Here is a 23,439-nt window from a genome sequence, read left to right as displayed (position 1 = left end):
TTTCAGCCTTTAATTCTGGATGTCTTGTGTACGTTCAGAGAAATCCTTTACCCTGGCACCAGCGAGGCAACATACAAACCCGAAATCACTTTCTCCTTCACAGAAGCGCTAATTCTGCCCATGACTACAATGTTTTCGATAACTAACATTCGCCTGTGCTTCGCCCTTCCCTGCAGAGCAACAGAAGCAGTTGTACATAGAACATAGAACAGTACAGCACAGAACAGGCCCTTCGGCCCTCAATGTTGTGCCGAGCCATGATCACCCTACTCAAACTCACGTATCCACCCTATACCCGTAACCCAACAACCCCCCCCTTAACCTTACTTTTATTAGGACACTACGGGCAATTTAACATGGCCAATCCACCTAACCCGCACGTCTTTGGACTGTGGGAGGAAACCGGAGCACCCGGAGGAAACCCACGCACACAGGGGGAGGACGTGCAGACTCCACACAGACAGTGACCCAGCCGGGAATCGAACCTGGGACCCTGGAGCTGTGAAGCATTTATGCTAACCACCATGCTACCCTGCTGCCCCATTGTTCTGGCTGCTGTTGTTTCCTCCTGATAGGTTTCATCCGAACAGTATTCACAACGGCAATACTTATTAAGAGGGGGATAGCCATCGGGGATTCCTGCACTGACGGTCTGCCCTTTCTAGCGTCCATCCATCGATCTGCCTGCACATTGCTTGAGACCAAGTTCCCAGAATAATTATTTATTGCGCTTTCTCCCACCTCCATGGTCGAAAGTGCATCCAACTACATATCTAAGCGAACGACGCGGTCAGTGTGGAGCTTCCATTGGATACTGTTCCTGCAGACGTAGTCGATCGGAACACTGGAGGCGTCATAGAATATACCTCATGTCACAATCCGAGCATTGGAAAAACCGCTGAGTGACATTTACGCACAATTTAATTAATTTTAATTAAGACTCATTGAATTATCTTAAGATTAAGTTACAATTAACCGACATGGTACGTGGGTGGTCGGGTGGCAACTGTGAAATCGATTGCGATAAACTAATCCCCGCCTTCAAGGTTTATTCCTCTTGCTACCTAGTTTATTAATTAGCTTTAATTCGTTTATTCTATGTTTTCTTTTTCACATTTAACACAGAGTCCCTAACAGCCAATCAACTCACAGCTTTACTGCGACTTCACTTCTAATTTTTACTCGCATAATTTGAAAAATACTGACAGAGACACAGATCCAGACACATCCCTTCCTGGACTGCACTCCAGATTTCTCCCGCGCTGCTCAAAACCCGATGTGAATGACTTACTTGCCTAGCCTGTGATTGAAAAAATCCGATCCCTTCTTGTAATCGTCTGCAGCAGGTCATGTCACTCTTGGAAATCTGACATGGACAATTAAAGGGATAAAATCACCTCTCCGCACCCAGCATGGAATTTGCACTCAGGTTAAATTCCCGACTCAAAAATCACTCTTCGACGTTTTTTCACTCTGAATGGGTCTTTCTCTGCCTCACTGGGAGTATAAACACATACCGCACAAATTAATTTTTTCAAGATTGTTGATTTTCAAGGATATTGGTAATGTTACTGATCTACTCTCCAGATTGGAGGCAGATGCACATATAGCTGATGGTGACAATAGCGTGGTTAAGAAAGAAACAAGCAACACGGATGTAACTTGTCTGGTGATTGAAACATTTGAAGGCTGTATCTATTCCGGTACGTCCATCTGCAATGAAATATGTTTAATCATGTTGACGCCAAATCGTCCCCAGCGCCATAAAGATGGACAGGTAAGTAACATTGTAATTAAACCCACAGTGCTGAAGGGAGGCCATATTGATCATGCGATTCTTTGCCGATCGTTTCAAAGAGCACCGCAATCCCATATCCTGTAAACCTGACGAACAAGCTTGGGACAACAAAAAAGCAATTGAACATGACCATCCACATATAACGTAACACATCTTTGTGACTTGGGAGAGAAAAGGTGCTCCTGCAGGGAAGCCACGCAGTTGAGCCGACTTCACACAATTACACAAGATCAGAAGCGAATATGTTGATGCTGTTATAATAACCTGGCACATTCAGTGATTGAAGCAAATAAATGATTGCAGTAATCAACTAATTACGATTGAATTTGTCCGGTGTAAACATTTTGCTTTTAACTGAACGTTCTTGAGTTGCGAGGACATAGCTCTTGAATCCGTTCACGAGGTGACTCGTCTTCAAAAATCTGTTTCGCTTCATAATCGTAAATTATAACGCACAACCAAAATTATTTTCTTTCCATCTGTCAAAAAAAATATTTATTACGACTTGCTCACTGCAATATAAACGCAAAGCAAATATTTTCGAAAATGTTGGTGTGTGTCACAGACATAAGCAGAGAGCGGTGTGTTATATATATTCATATCATTCATTGCAAAATTGCATCTATCCGAGATAATTTACCACGGGCTAAGTAGGTGTGCCACACTTAACTTCGGAGGTTTGTGTTTTCCCTTGTAATAGTAACACTCACTTGCGATTTTAAAGGAACAGACAACAAATAAACGACAGTTTAAATTAATAATCGTACTTCAAAGGGGGGTTTGATATGGAGCGATACATTGTTTTTGAAATTGAAATACATGGCACTCTTCTCCATATGTTCCAAGCGTTCTCCCTTTACAGGAGGCGTGCAAACTTTTTGTGAACTACTGTTATTAATTGCGGTGATCCAGCATTGTAATTCGTTTCCTTCATGGAATACGTGGAACAGATGGAATACTCAAAAGCCATGTAATTAGGTGGTCTGTCGAACTGCTACCGTCGTGGAATCAAGTTACGCGGAGGGTCCTGCAGCGTATGTGAATGGAATCCAGCAAGGATGAAAATGAAAAGAAGGATTTTAGAAAGAAAATCAAAATTGCAACGTCGTGAACAGAGAAAAACATTTCGGTCATTATGAGGCTTTTAAGCAACGTCACAGCTGCAATTTATGTTTGAAAGGAAATACGTACGTATATAGCTTTTGTTTTTTTTCCTTTCAAACAGTGATTTTCCTGATAGTTCATATTAAAAGTAAATTAAATGAAAATGATTCTAATTCCCAACTTTAACTGAATGCAAACGGTGCCACATAATTTCGCGGAGTTCGAGTCTTCTGAAGAAGATTCATTGACAGCATTATATTGGTCTTGCTGTCGTGTATATGGGATATTTCTGATTCCGTAGAGGCAAAATTAGGCTCAGCCTTCGACTACTCCAAACAAATACGATCTACACGGAGGGAGGGAAACTTATGTTCAACGGAATAGACGGGGGAACATAGTAAGATTGACCTAAGCATTATAACCGATTAATTTCGGATAGTTCTGCCTCTTATCCGAAATTTCATGCAGGTTGGAAAGTAATGGGTGTGTTATTGATGGTGTTATGCAATGGAAGTGATCGCTCTCATTGCGAATCACACATAGCTTTCAATCGGTTTTGAACAATATAATTAATTCGAGAAATGCTTTAACAACTGCTGAGTAACGTACCACTTGCACATAATCGACCCGAACTTCGTGCGGAATGGTGGATGATTTTGGAGTGGGGATAATGATAATGTGGCAAGTTCGTTACAATTGGCTGTTTGTTTTCAAGTTCAGATTAATTTCAATGTCGTTCTTTTGAGGAACTGTTGTCGCTGATGCACTTCATTCTGGAGTTCCGGTTTCTGGTTATTTCTCCAAAAATCAATGTCACTTCTTATCAGTATTGTCTATATGTTACTACCTGTTAATTTTACTTTGAAACCTTAGCTGTTCAGCCTCTTTGGCAAATTAGTAACATGATAAAAGAAGTATTTAACTGGCAATCTGTGCCTTGATCTGGACTGGCAATCAAATCACCATGGCTACATATTTCTAAGCTTTCAATCTACCAATACTAGCGGACAATCACAATTGATTGATATTTACAAGAGCACGCAACTGACAATGCATCTTATAACACAATCCGATCTGTTCCCTTTCTGGGCAATTGCAGGTCTTTCGCAAATGAATTATCGATTACCTCCATTGAGGTTATTCGCGATTATTAATTTTTCACTGGAAGAATTCAACTACATAATCAAAGATGGGTTACCATTCTACCCACTAGATCTTACAAAATTTCAAGCAGGTCAGTAGTGAGACAAGTTCCAATCATTTCCATGTTACGGTAAGAGAGTTTGTAATGACTACTTGAAAGATTTTAACCGAAAGTATTTAATTCCAACTACAAGAATAAATTGTAAATTGCAGTTTTTGTTTCCCTGCTGGCTTCATAGAGGGACGCGAAAGATTCTGGCCGCCACTCTATTTGTTTCTCACCAACATGCGGCCTCATTAACTTAAAATTATTCAAACACACCTATAACATTCTTCCTACATGTGAAAAAATGGGTGCCCTGTGAAATCATTGAGTTGAAATGAAGATCGAGGGAATATTTTAAGCACACTCTCTGAACATGTAATGGGAAATGTACACAATATTACGGTTTGGCAAAATGTGGCGAGATGCCCATAATATCTTCGAAGACAATCTTTGCCATGGTAATATGGAAATGCATTACAATTGGCTCATTGTTTACGAGTTCTGTGTAATATCAATATCATTCGTTTGAGGAACTGCAGTCCCTTGTGCGCTTCATTCCGGAGTATTTTGGATTCACCAGATGAACTCAACGCCATTTCAATTTCCTTTTCCGGCTAATTTACAAATTTGTTCTGTTATACGCTGAACGGTAAAACCAGATTTTATGATAAATAACCATGTCTGCTGACAGAAGTCAAGAGACCTGCGATGATAATTTGATCATCTGACCACGGTAGCCTCGAGACACGAAAATGTAATGACCATTATGAACTCAGCAAAGGGATTTCCAATCAGCAGACGACCAAACACAAGCGCCCTACATTATTCACGTTGTTCATATCCACATGAATTGAATAATTTCCCTGACGTGCGCGTTTCTCACATACAGTGCATTGAAAAAGAAATGCCAAAATGAGCAGCAGGATCGTTTGCAACCTAATTGTTGGCACCGACGTTTGCAGGCTTCGGGATATGCTGGCAGAGTGTGAGCACACAGTGTAGTGGCGGCAGTGATCTATTGTTGAGTATGTGAGCAGAAATCGAGGGGCGCGACTGGCTGTCGCGTGGAAAAGTGCCCACGCAGCCACCTAGATGCTAAAGTGCATGATCAGACGGAAGGTCCTGCAGCTGCAGATATTTTCAACATCGCATAATGGCTGCCACTTCTATCCGATTAGTTAAAACCACCAGAGGTGCGTACATGGCTGTTTCCTCGGCTTCTTTGTTGTTTTTACCTCGGAAATAGTAATCTTTCTCTCCCGTACACGTCAGAAAGTACCTCAAGCAGATGAACCAGCACGAACGTGGAGATGAATATGTCACCTGACCCACATCCTAAATCTAGATCAAAATTGTGTCACGCTTTCGAAGTGGCATGATTTCTTGCCAGTTCTGTCAGTTCGGTATTGGAATTGTTGACACATCCAATACACGAAACCGCATTAAATTGCGAACCCCTGTCAAAGGTTAAGACATTTAATTTTGAGCGATCTGTCGGCTCGTCGAATTGAGCGCAATGGGAAATAAAGCACTGTGGAAATAAGTGAACGCCCATTCAATTCCATGTCAAACTGAATGCAATGTGAAAAGAAGGGTACATCTGCCGAGTACTTGCTGGCAATGCTAAATATAATTAACACACTTGAATCGTAAATGCCGTACTCAGGGAAGGCTGCGAGATTTGATTATTTGACGTCCGCTCATTCGGATAACATGTTCAAGTGGACACCAACGGAGCATATTAATACCCCACCCCCCAGGGTATCGAATTAACCCTTTGCCAGAACACCCAATTACTGTCACACGCCACCGGATCGCACAAACACTCCCATGCTACTTTATTCACAGAAGCATGTCAAAATCATTAGTTGGAGTCATACCTAGCAGAAAGGAAGGTATTTATCGTAGTTGGAGGTCAATCACCTCAACTTCTGGAAATCACTGCAGGAGTTCTGCAGGGTTGTGTCCTGGGCCGAAAGAACTTCACTCCTTCATAAATGAAATGCCTTCCATCATAAGGTCAGAAATGGGATTATTTGCTGATGCTATGCTCCTTTTACTCAATGTGGGAGCTCAGGGATGTGGCTGATGCCCCTGAATCCTTCACGTGCGGGAAGTGCGTCCAGCTGCAGCACTTGCTCGACCACAGGACGGCTCTGGAGCTGCGCATCGACATACTTTGGAGCATCCGTGATGCTCACGTGGTCGTGGCTAGCACGTTTAGAGAATTGGTCACACCAGAGATTTGGATTGATGAGGGAGAATGCGAATAGGTGACCAAAAGGCAGAGAAAAAGCAGGAAGGCAGTATAGGTGGCCCCTGCGGTCATTTCCGTCCTACAAGCAGAATTTAGGGAGTTAGGAGCCAAGTTAAAACGCCGGTCTTCAGAGATAGTAATCTCAGGATTGCGACCAGTGCCACGTGGTAGTCAGAGTAGAAATTAAAGAATAGGCAGGATGAATGCGTGGCTTGAGAGATGGTGAGGAGGGAGGGGTTCACATTTTGGAGACATTGGGAGCGGTTCTGGGCGAAGTGGGTCGACTACAAATTGGACGGTCTATCCGTGGGCCGGACAGGAACCAATGCCCTTGGTGGTGGTTTTGCTGACGCTGTTGTGGAGGGTTTAAACTAATGTAGCAGGGGGATGGGAACTAAGTGAGGAGGTTTGTGGACAGTGCGAAGGTAGTAAGTAAAGCCTGTTATGAACTAGATAATGAGGTCAGCGTGGCTAAGGGGTAGAGTAGGCAAGGAGTAGATGATGAACGCAAAGGGACCGGTGGTCTGAGGTGCATTTCTTTTAATGCAAGAGATGGGTAAGCGGGTGAATATAGGGCTTGGATTAGTACCTGGGAGTATGATGTTATTGCTATCACTGAGACTTGGTTGAGAGCAGTGCATGATTGGCAATTAAATATCCCAAGATATCTATGGTTAAGGCTGGACAGAGAAAGAGGTAAAAGGGGTGGTGGAGAAGTTGCATTACTGGTCAGAGAGGATATCACAGCTGTGCTGAAGGAGGGCACTATGGATGACTCGCGCAGTGAGGCAATATGGGAAGAGCTCAGAAATAGGAAGGGTGCGCTAACAATGTTGGGGCTGTATTAAACACCTCCGAACAGCGAGCTTGAGTTAGAGGTACAGATATGCAAACAGATTCTGGAAAGATGTGGGGCAGCACGGTAGCATTGTAGTTGGCTCAATTGCTTCACAGCTCCAGGGTCCCAGGTTCGATTCCCGGCTTGAGTCACTGTCTGTGTGGCGTCTGCACATTTTAGCCGTGTGTGCGTGGGTTTCCTCTGGGTGCTCCGATTTCCTCCCACAGTCCAAAGATGTGCAGGTCAGGTGGATCGGGCATGCTAAAAGTGTCCTTAGTGACCAAATTTGACCTCAATGGTGGGTAGGGTTACTGGGTTATGGGGATAGGGTGGAGTTGTGGACCTTGGTAGGGTGCTGTTTCCAACAGCCGGTGCAGACGCGATGAGCCAAATATCCACCTTCCGCACTGTAAATGCTATGATCTATGTTGGAGCAACAAGGTGGTGGCGATAGGAGAATTAATTTTTCCCAACATTGACTGGGATACACTTAGTTTCACATGTCTAGATCGAGCAGAATTTTTAAGGAGCACCCAGGAGTCTATTCTAGAGCAGTACGTAAATAGTGCAACTCGGGAAGAGGCCATTCTGGACCTGGTGTTGGGGAATGAGCCCGGCCAGGTTGTTGAAGATTTAGTCGGGGATTACATTGAGAATAGTGATCACAATTCCGTCAGTATTGAAATACTCATGGACAAAGATAAGTGTGGTCCTAAAGAAAGAGTGCTAAATTCGGTGAATGCCAACGATACCAAAATTAGGCAGGAGCTGGGGACTCTGGATTGGGATGAGCTCTTTGAATGTAAATCCACATGTGACATGTGGGAGGCTTTTAAAGAGAGGTTTACTAGAGTGCAGGACAGATATGGATCTGATAAAATAAGCGATAGCAATGGCAAGCTTACAATGGATGACAGGTGAAATTGTGAGACGAGCTAAGAGGTAAAAGGAAGCATGCAAGCATGCATAAGGTCTGGGGGAGTGAAGACAGACGAAGCTTTGGAAGTATATCGAGAATGTAGGGTCAACCTGAAACGAGGAATTAAGAGGATTAAAAGGGGCCTGAAAATATCTTGAGCAAACAAGGTTAAGGAAAATGCCAAAACCCTTTATTCACATATAAGGAACAGGAGGGTAACTAGAGTAAGGGCTGGCCCACTCAAGGACAAGGGAGGAAATTTATGCGTGTAGTCAGAGAAAATGGGTAAGATTCTTAACGAGTCCTTTGCATCGGTATTCACCGAGGAGAGGGACATGACGGATGTTGAGATGAGGGATAGATGTTTGATTACACTAGGTCACGCTTGCATAAGGAGGGAGGATTTGTTGGGTATGCTAAAAGGCATTAAGGTGGACAAGTCCCCAGATCCGGTTGGGATATATCCCAGGATACTGAGGGAAGTGAGAGAGGCAATAGCTGGGGCCTTGACAGATACCTTTGCAGCATCGTTGAAGACGGCTGACGTGCCGGAGGTCTGGAGAATTGCTAATGATGTTTCCTTGTTTCAGAAGGGTAGCAGGGATAATTCAGATACATATAGACCGGTGAGCCTGGCATCAGTGGTAGGGAAGCTGCGGGAGAAGATACTGAGAGATAGGATCTATACCCACTTGGAAGGAAGTGGGCTGATCAGTGAAAGACCAGCATGGTGTTCTGCAGGTAAGGTCATGTCTTACCAACTTAGTAGAATTATTTAAGGAAGTGACTAAGTTGATTGATGAGGGAAGGGCTGTTGATGTCATATACATGGGCTTCAGTCAGGTATTTGATACGGTTCCCCATTGTAGACTGATGGAGAAAGATAAGTCTCATGGGGTCCAGGGTGTACTAACTAGATGGATAAAGGACTGACTAGCCAACAGGAGACAGAGAGTAGTAGTGGAAGGCAGTTTCTAAGAATGTAGAGCTGTAACCATCGGTGTTCTACAGGTATCATGGTGGGGCCACCGTTGTTTGTGATATACATAAATGATCTGGAGGAAGATAGAGGTTGTCTGATTAGCAAGTTTGCAGTTGACATTAAGTTTGTTGGAGTAGCAGATAGTTACGGGGACTGTCAGAGAATGCAACAGAATATAGATAGATTCGAGAGTCCGGCGGATAAATGGCAGATGGAGTTCAATCCGGACAAATGCGTGGTATTGCATTTTGGAAGATCCAATTCAAGTGCGAACTAAACGGTGAACGAAAACTCTTTGGGGAAAATTGATGTACAGAGAGATCTTGGTGTTCTGGTCCATTGCACCGTGAAGGTGGCTGCGCTGATGGATAGAGTGGTCAAGAAGGCATGCAGCATGCATTCCTTCACAGGAATGGGTATTGCGTACAAGATTTTGCAGGCCAAGTTACAGTTGTACAATACTTTTGTTCGGCCACATTTGGAATACTGCGTACAGTACCAGTCTACACATCACCAAAAGGATGTGGATGTTTTGGAGAAGGTGCAGAGCAGGTTCACTAGGATGTTGCCTTGTATGGAGGGCGCTAGCTTTGAAGCGAAGTTGAGTAGATGAGGATTATTTTCATTAGAAAGACGGAGGGTGAGGGGGGACCTCATTGAGATCTGCACAATGATGAACCGTATAGACAGAGTGAATAGAAAGAAGCTTTTTTCACAGAATGGGGAACTGAATTGCAAAGGGTCACAAGTTCAAGCTGAGAGAGGAAAAGTTTCAGGGAGGTATGCGTGGAAATTTCTTTACACAGAGGGTGGTGGGCCACTGGAACGCATTGACAGCGGAGGTGGTAGAGGCGGGCACGACAGCGTAATTTAAGACATATCTCAGCGGATACATGAATGGGCAGGGAGCAGAGGGAGACAGATCCTTAGAAAATAAGCGACATTTTAGATAGATTTTCTGGATCGGCGCAGGCTTGGAGGACCGAAGGGCCTGTTCCTGTGTTTTAATTTTTCTTTGTTCTTTGTTCTTTGACTGCAACATGGGCGGCACGGCAGCACAGTGCTTCACAGCCCCAGGGTACCCATCTGTGACTCCTCTTCACGTTATACCCGTGTCAACGTGTGTTTCCTCCGGGTGCTCCGGTTTCCTTCCACAAGACCCGAAAGACGTGCTTTTTGGTGAATTGGGCGTTCTTAATTAATCCTCTGTGCAGCCAAACAGGTACAGGAAAGTGGCGACTAGGACCATTTCGCAGTCACTTCAGTGCAGTGTTAATGTAAGCCGACTTGTGACAAGAATGATGAGCATTATTATTAAGTTCTACACCAATCGTGACTCCCCATATAATGAAGCAGTCCATGTCCACATGTAGCAAGGCCAAGATATCATCCAGCCTTGGGCTGACATGTGGCAAGTTACATTTGCACCACAAGAATTCCAGTCAATGGTCATCTACTACTGGAGAGGAGCTAACCATCGGCCCTTAACATCCAATGGCATTACCATCAGGAAATCCGCCATAATCAATGTCTTGTGGTTACTATTGATCATAAATTGAACTGCGCTAGCCAAATTAAGACCGTGGGTACCAGGGCTGGTCAACCGCTAGGAATTCTACGACGAATACCTCACCTTCTGACCACCGCCCCCTATCCCACGACCCCACTCCCCCGACAATCTACACAATCTACAAGGCATAAGTCAGGAATGTAAATAAATACTTGGATAAGTGCAGCTCCAACTCACTCCAACACACTCATGAAGCGTGACACCATCCAGGACAAAGCAGACCGCTGGATTGCTCCTCGTTCCACAAACATGCAAACCCTCAGCCACCGACGAAAAGTGGCACCCTCGAGTACAGTCTACAAGTTGCACTGTAGTGACTCAGAAATATTCCTTAGACAGCCCCTTCCAAACCCACCACCACACAAGAGCAGCAGGTACCTAGGAACCCCACCACCAAGAGACTCCCCTCCAAGTCACGCACTACTCTGACTTGGAATTATTTTGCGTTCCCTCACTGTCACTGAGGCAAAAGCCTGTATTTCCCTCCCAAACAGCATAGTTGGTGTCTGTACACCTCAAGGAATGCTGCAGTTCATCAAGGCAAATTATCACCGTTTTATGAAGGTAAAATAAGGATGGGCAATACATGTTGGCTTAAACAGCGGCGCCCACATCCCTAAAATTATTTTTTCAAGAAATTCTGAAATCGTTCTTGAGCCATAGATCATAAGGTGCTCTTGAAGCTTCATGGTATCTGCTTAGTGGAGTCTGTGTTTTTCTTCTTTGAATGTTTTGGCAATGTCACGATAATGACGGATCAGAGTGTGCCATGTGGAACAAGTAAAATGCCAAGTGACTGACTATGTCAACCACAACGGGCGGACTGAACAAAGTCGTTTCACCAAGTGGTCGATTTAGCATCATTAATTACTTTTCGAAATGGAAGGAAATGTTACTGAGCGAATATTATTTAACTGTAGTTCAACTGCTAGTTAATTGAATTGGATGCATAAAGGAGCTAATCAGCTACTGGCTGTGATTAAAGCACTCATATTACAATAAGTCGCCGAAATGTGAGTGCATTGTTAGCTGTTCCACCGCCGAAACCGAACGATCGATTTTGCTGGTGTCCCGTTGAAATGATTCAATTAAAAGGGGAGTTGAGCATATTTCCACATTTCCAAAATGTTGAAGATGGCAGAAAAGAACCTCGGCTATTCCTTAAGTAAGGAGGCTGCTGGGATAAAATTCTATTGGATGAGCGCAGGTCATACGATAGTATGATGACGAAGGGCTTGTTTCGGAAAATAATTTAAGGTGGGACGTTGTGCACAAAATGCAGACATAAATTGCAACCGCCAAGATACTCCATGAAATATCAATACTGCAGGTAATTACAGTTGAATCGCGAGTTGTACAATTGCCGGCATGAAGGTAAAATGTAGTGTGGAGGTAGAATGGTTAGATTACTTTCAGTGAAGAATCCAGTGGTGGATCTCCGCTGGCCGGTTTTTCCGTTGCACCGGCCAGGAATGGGATTTCCCAACGTCGGGGAGGAGTCCACATTTGGCCGACTGGCGAGACTGTGAATCCCGAGGGCGTGCCGCACCAAACATGGAGAAACCCGCCCCCTGTGCATAGGAAATTGACCTCTATTTTTGCATGGGATTTGTTCATAATTGGAAACTGCATTTTCTTAAAAATTAACAGTGACATTCAATCCTTCCGCTATGCAGGTGGGAAGAGCCTGGAAAGTTCAATATTTAATGAAAAACTATGCAGTTTAAATTCAGCAGTCGTGTCAAATAGAATAATATGCTATGAGTGGTTTATCAGGCAAAACCTGATATATTTAAGTATGCCGACCCGTCTGCGCAGAGTTGGACGATTATCAACATGAACAACATTGAGTGAAGAATCTTACAGTCAATAAGAATTTAAGTGTTACTGCTGGATTTACCCATTTGCTTCCTTTGTGGATCCTGGTGCTGTGTATTCGTCAGACTTCTCGAAGGGATCTTGTGATTTCAAGGTTTAGAATACCTCAATGGAAATGGAAGCACTGACCATGCGCCGGAGATAATTTCTGAACTAATGTAATAATTCAACATGCTCCACTGGGTACATGCTCTAATATGATGCGTGGTTACTGTGTTCTTTGGCAAAATACAAGATGGTTAACTAGGTTACATCTTATCTTTCAGAGTTGGCCAAAAGTAAAGATAAATTTAAAAAGCTCGGTGAGACATAAATAAAAATAATATATATTCACACACTTCTGTTCTAATGATTTACCTATATGATTACTATTATAATGTGTTTTGTATTGTTCAATATATATTTTCAACTAAATCTATAGGATAAACCCGTCACTCGCCTTCCTCAGTTGCAGTATATTAATTGCTGAAATACGTACGAAAGTATCTGGGAACGGCATAAATCTGTCGTGTGTAATGATTTGCAGCTGAAAAAATCATCTTGAAAGCTCTAAATTGAAACTCCCATTTGACTTTTTCTTTTTGTTGGCACCCATTTGAGACCCAATTATCAATATGTGAAAAATAGGTGAGGAAATTCAAACCAAAACCGCATGGACTCGACATTGCCACACAAAGTGTATTTCGAGTGATAAAGGTAAGTAAGAAAGCCATAATCTCAGATGGCCCTTGGACCGTGCAACCATTTGAGAGGGAGACCTGACAGGTGATGTTACGCAAACATCAGGCTGAGCTTTTTGAGGTAACCCACCCGGTCCGGATATGGAAGTTGCGTGAATCGGCATCAGAATCCAGCTGTCCAGCCCTCTGAATCAAACTGCAATGTTGTATTTTGTGGGGAAAAGGATGGAATAGCTTGCTACTTCGATGGTACTTATGTAAACTGGCGTACATTAGAAATGTTCTCTTCTGATACAAATGTATGTTATTGAATAAAGCAATGCGTTTTATTGACATTTGACATACTTTTCTGCGAAACAATTTGGTTTAGTATTTGAGTTCATTCCTCCCTATGTCCTAATTTTGCACCTATCACGTTTAATTACAATGCATCCGTAATGCAAACATTAGATCTCATAAATCTGAAAGGAAACTCAAATTGACGTAAAAAAAGCGAAACGAGCATATTAATTGACCTGCTAAGTTACTTCCAAGAGCAGTGCTTGGATAATTTATTAATGTACAGTTACACTCTAACACAGTACCTGAAACCATGGTAAATATTTGATTTTTTTCCTGACGAGACACTAGATTAGGTGGTTCAAATGATCACCAAATACTGAGACGAATGAACAAAGTTGCAGTCCAATGTGCCGCCTGTATCATGTACTCCCAATGTCCAAGGTTGTTACAATTGGATTCAATGTGATGAGCCGAAAAACACAAACAGCCTTCGATTCGATATTTTATTATTTCGCTTTAAATTCCGCCAGCAGCAATGAAAACATTATAACCACGCCTTATCAGGCCACTAAGCTGGCTATCAAACATTACTTGTTTAGGGACATTACCGCTGCACCTTTAGCTCCTGCTCGTAATCTGTCTAAAATGGAAAAACAAGTCCAGCAACCCATTGGAAAATTTTGATTATTTCCCCATGAACAATTGAGGTGAACAATTTCAAACCACAATTTATTCGCCCGAATATCAGTTATGAAAATCTCGGCAATGCCGTTACTTTTCCACATTTAAAGTCTGATTGTGTCTTCCATCAAAACATATTTCCTCACTTAAAATCTCCGATCATGCACGTTATCTCACATAGTACGATTTCCTGCTTCCGCTGCCGCTCCATACCTCTTCCAATCCAACCACAGGTCCGAACCTCCGATTCCGCAGAACGTTTGTTACCAGTCTCCAAACTGTTGTTTGTGAGCAATTGTATTTTTGGCAAATGGGCACTCAGCTGAAACGTGACTCGAATTCTCCACATGCCAGATGTTGTCTGTGCGTCTGCAGAAAAAAAGGAGTTTCATATTACATTACAATCAGTTCGTTGTGTAGTAGTTCAATGCAATCGTTGCATTTTTCATTTAAATGTATTCTATCCGTGAGACAATTGAACTATAATGAGTATAAAATAGTTTAAAATGTACTTACTTCTTAATTGAAAGCAGAGCAGAAGAGTTCAACGAAAGGTACTTCTTCTGCCCTTCACGAGAAATATAACGTATGGATCTTTCTAATTGTAAAACTGTTTTTAAAGATTCATTGTTTAAACGACAGACGAATGTCAAAGCCAGGTAATTTACGTCAAAGATGAGGACCGATGCGGAAGTTATTGCACAGCAGTGCTTAAGATTCATGTGTTTTTATTCACGTTGAATGATTTGCGTTTGGTCCTTTAAATGTGTCAGCCGATAAAAACATATGGGATATATGCTTGCAATAGAGCGTGCGGAAGGTACAAGTATAATGAAAGTAGAAGCTTATCTCAGAAAAACTCCAAATTCCTGCCAAAAATATTGGGGTGAAAGGATGTTCGGTTGAGAGTCTGATTTTTCTGTTTGCACAGCTTAATTGTTGGACGACCGGGCAAACGGTCGCATATAAATTGTAGCTACCTTGTCCGTGCTTCATGGTTAGTGGAGAAATATGGTTGAATTGGTCGGTGGGAAAGTGGATGTCCAGCGTAGGCTAGGTCTGTTTCTTCGTCGGTTTCATTTTGACAGGGGCGAGCAAGAGCAAACTGTTAGAGTTTACACGTTATTGTTTCGGAATGGGAATTTGAGAAAAGACCGAACTGAAGATTAGGATACAGAGTGCATCTTATATTTTACAATGAAAATATGCCGAGAAGACCTGTCCCAATATTCCTAATCGCACTCGGAATCGAAGGGATTCTCAAAGATTCCATGCCTGCCGGGCATTCCTGTTCCTATATTTCATTGTTCACCACTCTATTGTTAGTGGAGAGGGGGTTTCAGAACCACAATGTATCATGGAGTTCAAACAACCCCCTCCCCCTTTAATGTATTGTTGCTTTTGAAGCACCCGGCTTGTTCTCCAGGTGTCGTATTACAATTATGGACACGTGGGTTTTTAAACACAAAACAACGTTTATTCCATGAACTAAACTTAACATACATATTTTATCACTTAAAACCTCTTATTTCAAAGATAACCCAGAAAATAACACAACACTAAATAATCCTTCAATTGTTCCTTTAAACATCCAAGAGACTTAACACCTTTAAACAGAAACACATCAGGTTAAATACATTTCTATTGTGAGTTTATATCACCCAGATCATTCAGAGATAGTTTTTCATGGCAGAGATCACAGCAGAACCAGCTCACTGCAAACGCAGACACACCCAAGCTCTTTTCCTCAAAAAAAAACAAAAACAGAAGTGACCTCAGCTCAGCTCCCCCCTCCCTCGGACATCACATCAGCAATATGAGCTGCTCCAATTCTTAAAGGTACATTGCTTAAAAATCAATTTCGTAACGGTACTCTGACTTGACAGCCCCCCCCCCCCCCACCAAGAAGAATTTAAACCATTAACTTCACTATGGTTTCATTTTTCACTTTTGTACCATTCACTCATAAATGTACACAGTAAATATGCCTTTTCGTTTCACAAATGAAAACAACACACGCAAACAGGCATAATAATAAAGTCCATCTTTCCGGTTCTTCGTCCTCCAACCGAAATCCTCCTCGATTGACAGTCGTGGAACAAGAAAGTCAATGCACGATCCATCCATTCCTCTAGGCCTCGGCAATTGTCGTTAAAGTTAGATACTTCCGTTCAATCTGATCACAGAGTCCGTTGCAATTCTCCAATATAGGAGCATCGGTTATCATAGCTTTCAGGCCTGATGAAATTCCGCAGACCATTGAAATTGTTGACGTTTCTTCAGCAAGTCCATCAGTGGAGTAATCAAGCCACAAAACCTTTGCTCAAAGGTTCGATCAAACCCACTCATGCTGAGGAATCGCATTATTTCCCTTCGTCTTGAGGGTATTGGAAACTCCTCAAAGAAAGTGGGCTGCTCCAAATTCACTTTCGGCTCGGTTCATCACTAAACGACCCCTCCTGAAGTCGATAGCAGAACTCCATAAGATGTTTTAAATGTTCATTCCACGTCTGGAAATTGGAAATAAAAACAGATTTTCCCACATTCTCAATGCAATCCTGCAAACGTTGGACAGGGTAAGAGTCCGTTCTTGCAATTGCATTCACCTTTCGATAGTCCACACACTACCGTTGGCTGCCGTCTGGTTTAGGTTCCATCACTATGGTTGACCTCCATTGGCTGCAACCTACATCAATTATGCTATTTTTCAGCATACTCTCAATCTCTCTGTTAACCGAGGCCACCTTTAAAGGATTAAGTCTATACGGATAGTTGTTAGATGGGAACAGCATTTCCCACATGAACATCATATATAGCCATTTTAGTACTTCCAATTTACCTCTAGAAACTTGTCCAATTGATATCAATAGCTCCGTCAGGTCAGTTCGACTTTCCTCTGGAAGGTAACTTAGCAATTCATCCCAATTTTTAAGAACATCCTCATTTTCCAATGTAATTTGACGTATGTCAAATTCACAGTCATCTGGATTTGGTTCGTCAGTTTGAGTTCGAATCATTAAAACTTCATTTTTCTCTCCTTTCCTTTCAAAGCACCTTTTAAGTATATTCACATGACGCATTCGGTGAGTCTTCCTTCTATCTGGTGTTTTTACCACATAATTCACCTCACTTAAATGCCTTTCAATCGCATGCTGTCCTTATAAACCTTGCTTTTAAAGGCTCACCTGCCACTGGCAACAACACTAAAACTTTATCCCCACTGGCAAAACTACGAACTTTGGATTTCTTGTCCGCTAACCGTTTTATCACATTTTGTTCAACTTTCAAATGTTGCCTAGCCAATTCGCCTGCTCTATTTAATCGTTCTAAAAAATTAACACGTAATCCAATAGTGTAATTTCCGATTTCTCACCCACCAATATTTATTTAATCAATTTAAGCGGTCCTCTTACCTCATGACCAAAAATTATTTCAAAAGGTCTAAATTAGGTAGATTAATTAGGTGCATCCCTAATTACAAACAATATGAATGGAACTCCTTTATCTCAATCCTCTGGATAATCTTGACAATACTCCCCCAACATTGTCTTTAATGTCTGATGCCAACTTTCTAACGCTCCCTGCGATTCTAGATTTAAATTGTTTTTTTGCGAAGCTATCCATAACTTCTTTGAATAACTTTGTAGTAAACTTCGATCCTTGATCCGATTGAACTTCTGTGGGTAGTTCATATCTAGTAAAAAGTTTAAGTAACTCCTCCACAATCCGTTTAGTTGTAATATTCGGTACTGGAATGCCCTCCAGAAACCTAGTAGATGCAGCCATTATAGTCAAAAGATATTGATTATCACATATTGTTTTAGGTAGCGGTCCTATACAAACGACTAGGAACCTTGTAGTAGGTTACTGAAATGCTGGAATGGGTTTTCAGGGCGGTGTATTTATCACTGCTTGAGGTATCCCTATCACATGACATGTGTGACATAATTGACAAAATTTACTTACATCATTGTGTAGTCCAGGCCAATAAAAATGTTTCTGGATTTAGCTTGAGTATTCCTTATTCCCAAATGACCTCCCACTGGCACCTCATGCGCAACTTGCAACACTTCCTTTCTATTCCAGACTGGCAATACTACTTGATGAACGTCTGCCGAGTTTCTATCCGCTTTCTTGTGTACAGGTCTCCATTTTATCATTAATACATCTCTTTTACGGTAATAACACTCTGGTATACTATCAGACCACTCTTCCGTATATGCTTTCTCATATATCAGTTTTATTTCTGCATCTTTCTGTTGTAAATCCGCCAATTTTCCCTGAACTAAAAGTATCCGATTCAACCTCCTCCTGTTCTTGTTCTTTTTCAACCATCTGATCAAAAATCGTTTCTGATAAATGCACATCAACTTCATCTTCACTCTTTGATTTATTCTCTAGTCTATACCTGTGACATTGCGACCGGGTTACTACACAATCAGGTAAAATCCCAGGATATTCATCCTTCCACCCTTCAGCTGTCTGATTTTCCACTGGCTTATCAACTACAGTAGGCATCACTCCCCCTTGCGATCCAGCTATATCATTATCCAAGATTATCTCTATTCCTGGACAAGATCGTTTATCTATGACTCCTACTACCACTTCACCACTCTTCACTGGACTTTCCAACCTTACCTTATATAATGGAACGCTACACCTCTCACCCTGAATTCCACATATCACCAGGTGTTCTGGAAAAATTCTTCCGAAAATACATAATTCCTCATCTCTAGCCACTAAAGATTGACTAGTCCCTGCATCTCTTTAAATTGTGAATTATTTACCTGCTCCACCTTATACACATGAATAGACTTTACCTACGCAAGTAAATACTTTAAAGACATCTGGCACCTTCTGAAAAATCACTTCTTGAACAGGCTGTACAATCGTTTGCACCTCCTTCACTTCCCTTGGGCTTTCCTTTACCACTCAAATTCCACTGTCTTATCCTTTTTTACAACATCAACCTTCCCAGTGCTTTTCTTCAACCACCAACACTGTAATTTTACAGGGCCTAGTTTATTACAGTGAAAAAAATTAAAACATTTCATCTCTTTTCCACCCTCCTGGATTTTTTTAAAATCTGAGGTATACTCTCTTTATTGTCTCCCATCAGATCACCTTTACCTTTTCCTTTACCACTTGAGTATTTCTCATGCCCCAGTTTCTATCCATCACCGGCTGAAACTGATGTCGGAAACCAATCTTTTACTGATGAACTAATTCAGAATCACCTGCCATTTCTACTGTTATTCACGCATTTTTAACCCTCTGTTCTTCCACATGAGTACTTACTACATCACGAATTGAATTTCTAAATTCCTCCAAAAGTATAATTTCTCTGACAGCTTCATACGTTTAGTCTATTTTCAAACCCCTTATCCACCTATCAAAATTACTCTGTTTGAGCCTTTCAAACTCCATGTATGTCTGACCAAATTCTTTCCTAATTTGCTATACCTTTGTCTGTAAGACTCAGGCACTAGCTCATATGCACTAAATATGGATTTCTTCACCTCCTCATACGTTCCAGATACCTCCTTCTGTCGTGATGCAAACACTTCACCCGCTCTACCTATCAGCTTCGTTTGAATCAGCAATACCCACATGTCCTGCGGCCATTTAATTTCTTGAGATACCGTCTCAAATGCAATGAGAAAGACGTCCACTTCCTTCTCGTTAACCTTGGCAATGCTTGGACATATTTAACTAGATTCCCACCAAGCCTTTGACGATGACGCTCTTTCTCATTATCCTCATCACGATCATCCAACTGTACGTTTCCCTTTACGTCTGCCACTTTTTGTTGACTGTCATGTTTCAGGGCCATTTTCCGAAGTTAAAAATCCCTCTCTTTCTCTTTTTCCGCGATCTGTATCTCCGTTACTTTTTCTTTTAATTCTCTATCTCTTTCTATTTCCTCTCTCTCTCTTTCGTATTCAAGCCGCTTTAATTCCTTTTCAAGCTCCAGTTGTTTATTTTCCAACTGATTTTTTTGTCATTTACAATGAGTCAGACTCTATCTCAGGCAACGTTAAATCCTTAACCACCGCCATAATTAACTCATCTTTTCGCATTTTGTCTTGGAATGTTAACTGCAATGTTTTTGCCAAACCTAACAGTCTGCTTTTCGTCTCGGTCCGTAAGGTGATGCGTGTGACATTCTCCACCCCCAAATACTTCCGAGCCTCTGAAAGAGCCATTGTACACAACACAGTTAAACTCAAATACCACACCGGAAATGCAACAAACCTTCACTGTTTTTCAGTTCACTAAAGCCAATGCATTATATAGACTTTTATCCTGCTCGAATCCCCAATTGCTTTGCGAGAGGCGTTTTCAGAACCCCCAAAATGTATCATTCAGTTCAAACAACGTCCCCCTTTAATGCGTTTAAAGCACCCGGATTGTTCTCCAGGTGTGGCATTGAGGAATTGAACAAACGGATGTGATATACAATAGTTGGTTAAAACATTAGTTACAATAATGTAGATGTGAGCCAGTCTGATAGTAGTGAGTTCACAAACAAAGGACAAAGGGATTCAGAAAGCATGGCAAGGAAGGGGGAGGGTGCCTCGTGGGGGATGGGGAAATGGATGCTGCGTAACAAGAGGCCCAGGGTTGAGGAATGCGAAGTGAGATAATCAGAAGATATGGCAAGGCCAGGAGGTGTATAGGATGATCTATGGGAATCTTGTATGGGACACGTGATACCATTTGAATGAAATTCTTTGTCTTCGATTTCACTCGGTTCTGGAGACTCAGAAGAGGCCTGTGTGTCCTGAGACTCTGTGGAGGGAGTCAGCTTTGCAAGTTGGTTAAAAATAAATAAGACTATACCTACAAATCCATCTAGAGTTTTATTGAGGTCGGACTGACGGGTAAATAACACATATTGTCCTCTGGTGGCGAAAACCCAGGGTTTTTCCAGATGGTCACCGGTCAGCTGCGAAATCAGAATTAGACTGATGTTGGACAAGGAAAGTGGAAATGGGCCCGCAATGTAGGCAGCTGGAAAATTGCCAGAATTACTTTCCCCTTTTCTCATAGTCTAATTAGTCTGGTCACTCTCGGTTGGTAGGTAAAGATCGTCTCGACAAAATCAATGGTCAGTCTGGGGATTAGAAAATTTATAAAATCAGTCGATGTAGTTGCGACTAAGGGTTGAAATAAGCTGATGGGATATTGTAATATTCATAGTTCAGTGAAGGGTTGATGTCCGAATTGATGGGACGTCGAAAGGATGGTTCAGTTCCACGTGTGTTTTGGAAACTGCAGTTGATTAAGCTAAAATTGTATCGTTGGACTGTAGTGGCGAACAACGCAGTCTTGAGGACTGGTTCGAGATTATGGGGAATTGCTTGGATAACACGAGTGATCCAAACAGTTCATTACAAATATTATGTGATATTTATCCAGATAAAGCGAGAGATTTTAGAAAAATGTCAGGAACTTTATGGAAGAAATTGGGTGACGAATGGCTAAAGATCTGTACATTATTAAGAATGTTCATGGTGAAATCTAGAAAAAGAGCCAAAGTATGAAAGCAAAAGCGTTAATCAGATTAGGGAGAAAATATTGTCAAGTGGAGAGGGATAAGATCATGTTATCAAGTTGGCAAGAAAATGCCCTTAAAATGGAGATTCCAATTAGTGAAGGCGGAACCAGAAAACTCTGGAGATGTTGAAAAAGGAATGTGCATTCAAAAAACACGCAAATAAAGCGGGACAACTAGCGGGACAGACTCTAGTTAGAAAAATGTGCTACGCAGTTCAATTGCTGGCCTTTCATTGACAGAGGCAGATGATGACCTAGAGAATTGGACCATGTGGGATAGAGTCCCGATTGCAGCAGTAGAATTGTCTGCACTAATTCCAGAACCACCAGGGTATCAACATTTATATCCAGTCACTATTCCACAGATTCAAATCATGCCAGCCTTTCCAGTCGCTTCGGTTGATAGTTTGGGTCCTATTTCTGGAGCTTCACCGTCTGTTACAGAAGGGGAGCTCTGTTCCACAAGCCCAGTTAGCTCTCGGATCCGATCTCGGACAATGAGAGAGGGGCCTGATCATATCCAGAAACAATTACGCATACCGCATAGATCCCTTTAGACCGACATGGTAGAACAGAAAAGTATGAGAACAAAGAAAGAGGACGGGAATGGTTCTGAGGAGCCGGAGCTTCCCCTATCGGAAGGGAAGGACGTCGATGTATTTGAACACCCAAGGAAACCGCTAAAGCGCCCCCTAGTGAGACTCTGAGACAGTTGGCGATTGGGAAACTACCCAACCCTGATGCTGCAACAACAGAAGCCCAGCCCACGATAGACGTTTATCTCCCATGGAGACCCAATGAGATGACAGCTATTCTGACTGAAATCCCAGACAGGAAGAAATCTCCTGCTGCTTTCGTGGACTATCTGAGAACTACTATCTCGGTTTATCAAGCTGATTCTAGGGACCTCTGGGCCCTAGTCCAGCACTTTTTTACCCAAGCAGAGTACCGCAGTTACCTCAACCACTTGAATTATGCTAGCCACACCGCACTTTAGCAAGCCCATGCCTTGGACGATGATAGACGGGCAAAAATCCTGGATGCGTTGAATGCCATATTTCAAAAGCCCATAAACATCGCTGCTATCTTATAACTCAAACCTAAAAAGACGAAGGAGCCAGAGGAATTTCTGGAACGCTTTAATGAAATCTACTGTGGGCAGTCAGGCGAAATGCTCGACCCAAATGGTCAGAATTCCCCTCAATATTGTGCTATGTTAATACATTGCTTACCACCTTCCGTGGCTACTGCCGTGAAATGTAATAACATGAATTGGACAGATAACGACCCTTCCCAGATGGCCCGGGCAGTCAGATTTTATTGGAAGGAGGGTGCAGGCCAGGAAGAAGGCACAGTTAAAAGGATTAAAACTGAGTATGTAATGAAAGAGGATTGTCTGAGACCCCCAACCAGAGGCAGATACAGTGGGTTACCAGCTGGAACCCCAATACTGTGACCTTGGGTGGGTTTATCAACACGGGGGAGGATATCAAACTCACCCAAATGGACCCTCATCCCCTCTTTTTGGCCCACCGTATGCACCAACAGCTTTACAACTGCCGCCCCATCTGAGGGGCCATTGGTCTTCTGGGAAAAGAGGACGGGGCAGATATAGAGGGAACAATGCAGGTTTTAATCGTGGCCGTACAGATCACTGGCATCTGGAATGCCCCTTTAAAAGGTGGGCAGCGGAAGTAGACT

The sequence above is a fragment of the Scyliorhinus canicula genome, chromosome 12, assembly GCF_902713615.1.
Source record: "Scyliorhinus canicula chromosome 12, sScyCan1.1, whole genome shotgun sequence".
In the NCBI taxonomy this organism is placed as follows: domain Eukaryota; kingdom Metazoa; phylum Chordata; class Chondrichthyes; order Carcharhiniformes; family Scyliorhinidae; genus Scyliorhinus; species Scyliorhinus canicula.
This window is presented reverse-complemented; position numbering follows the sequence as displayed.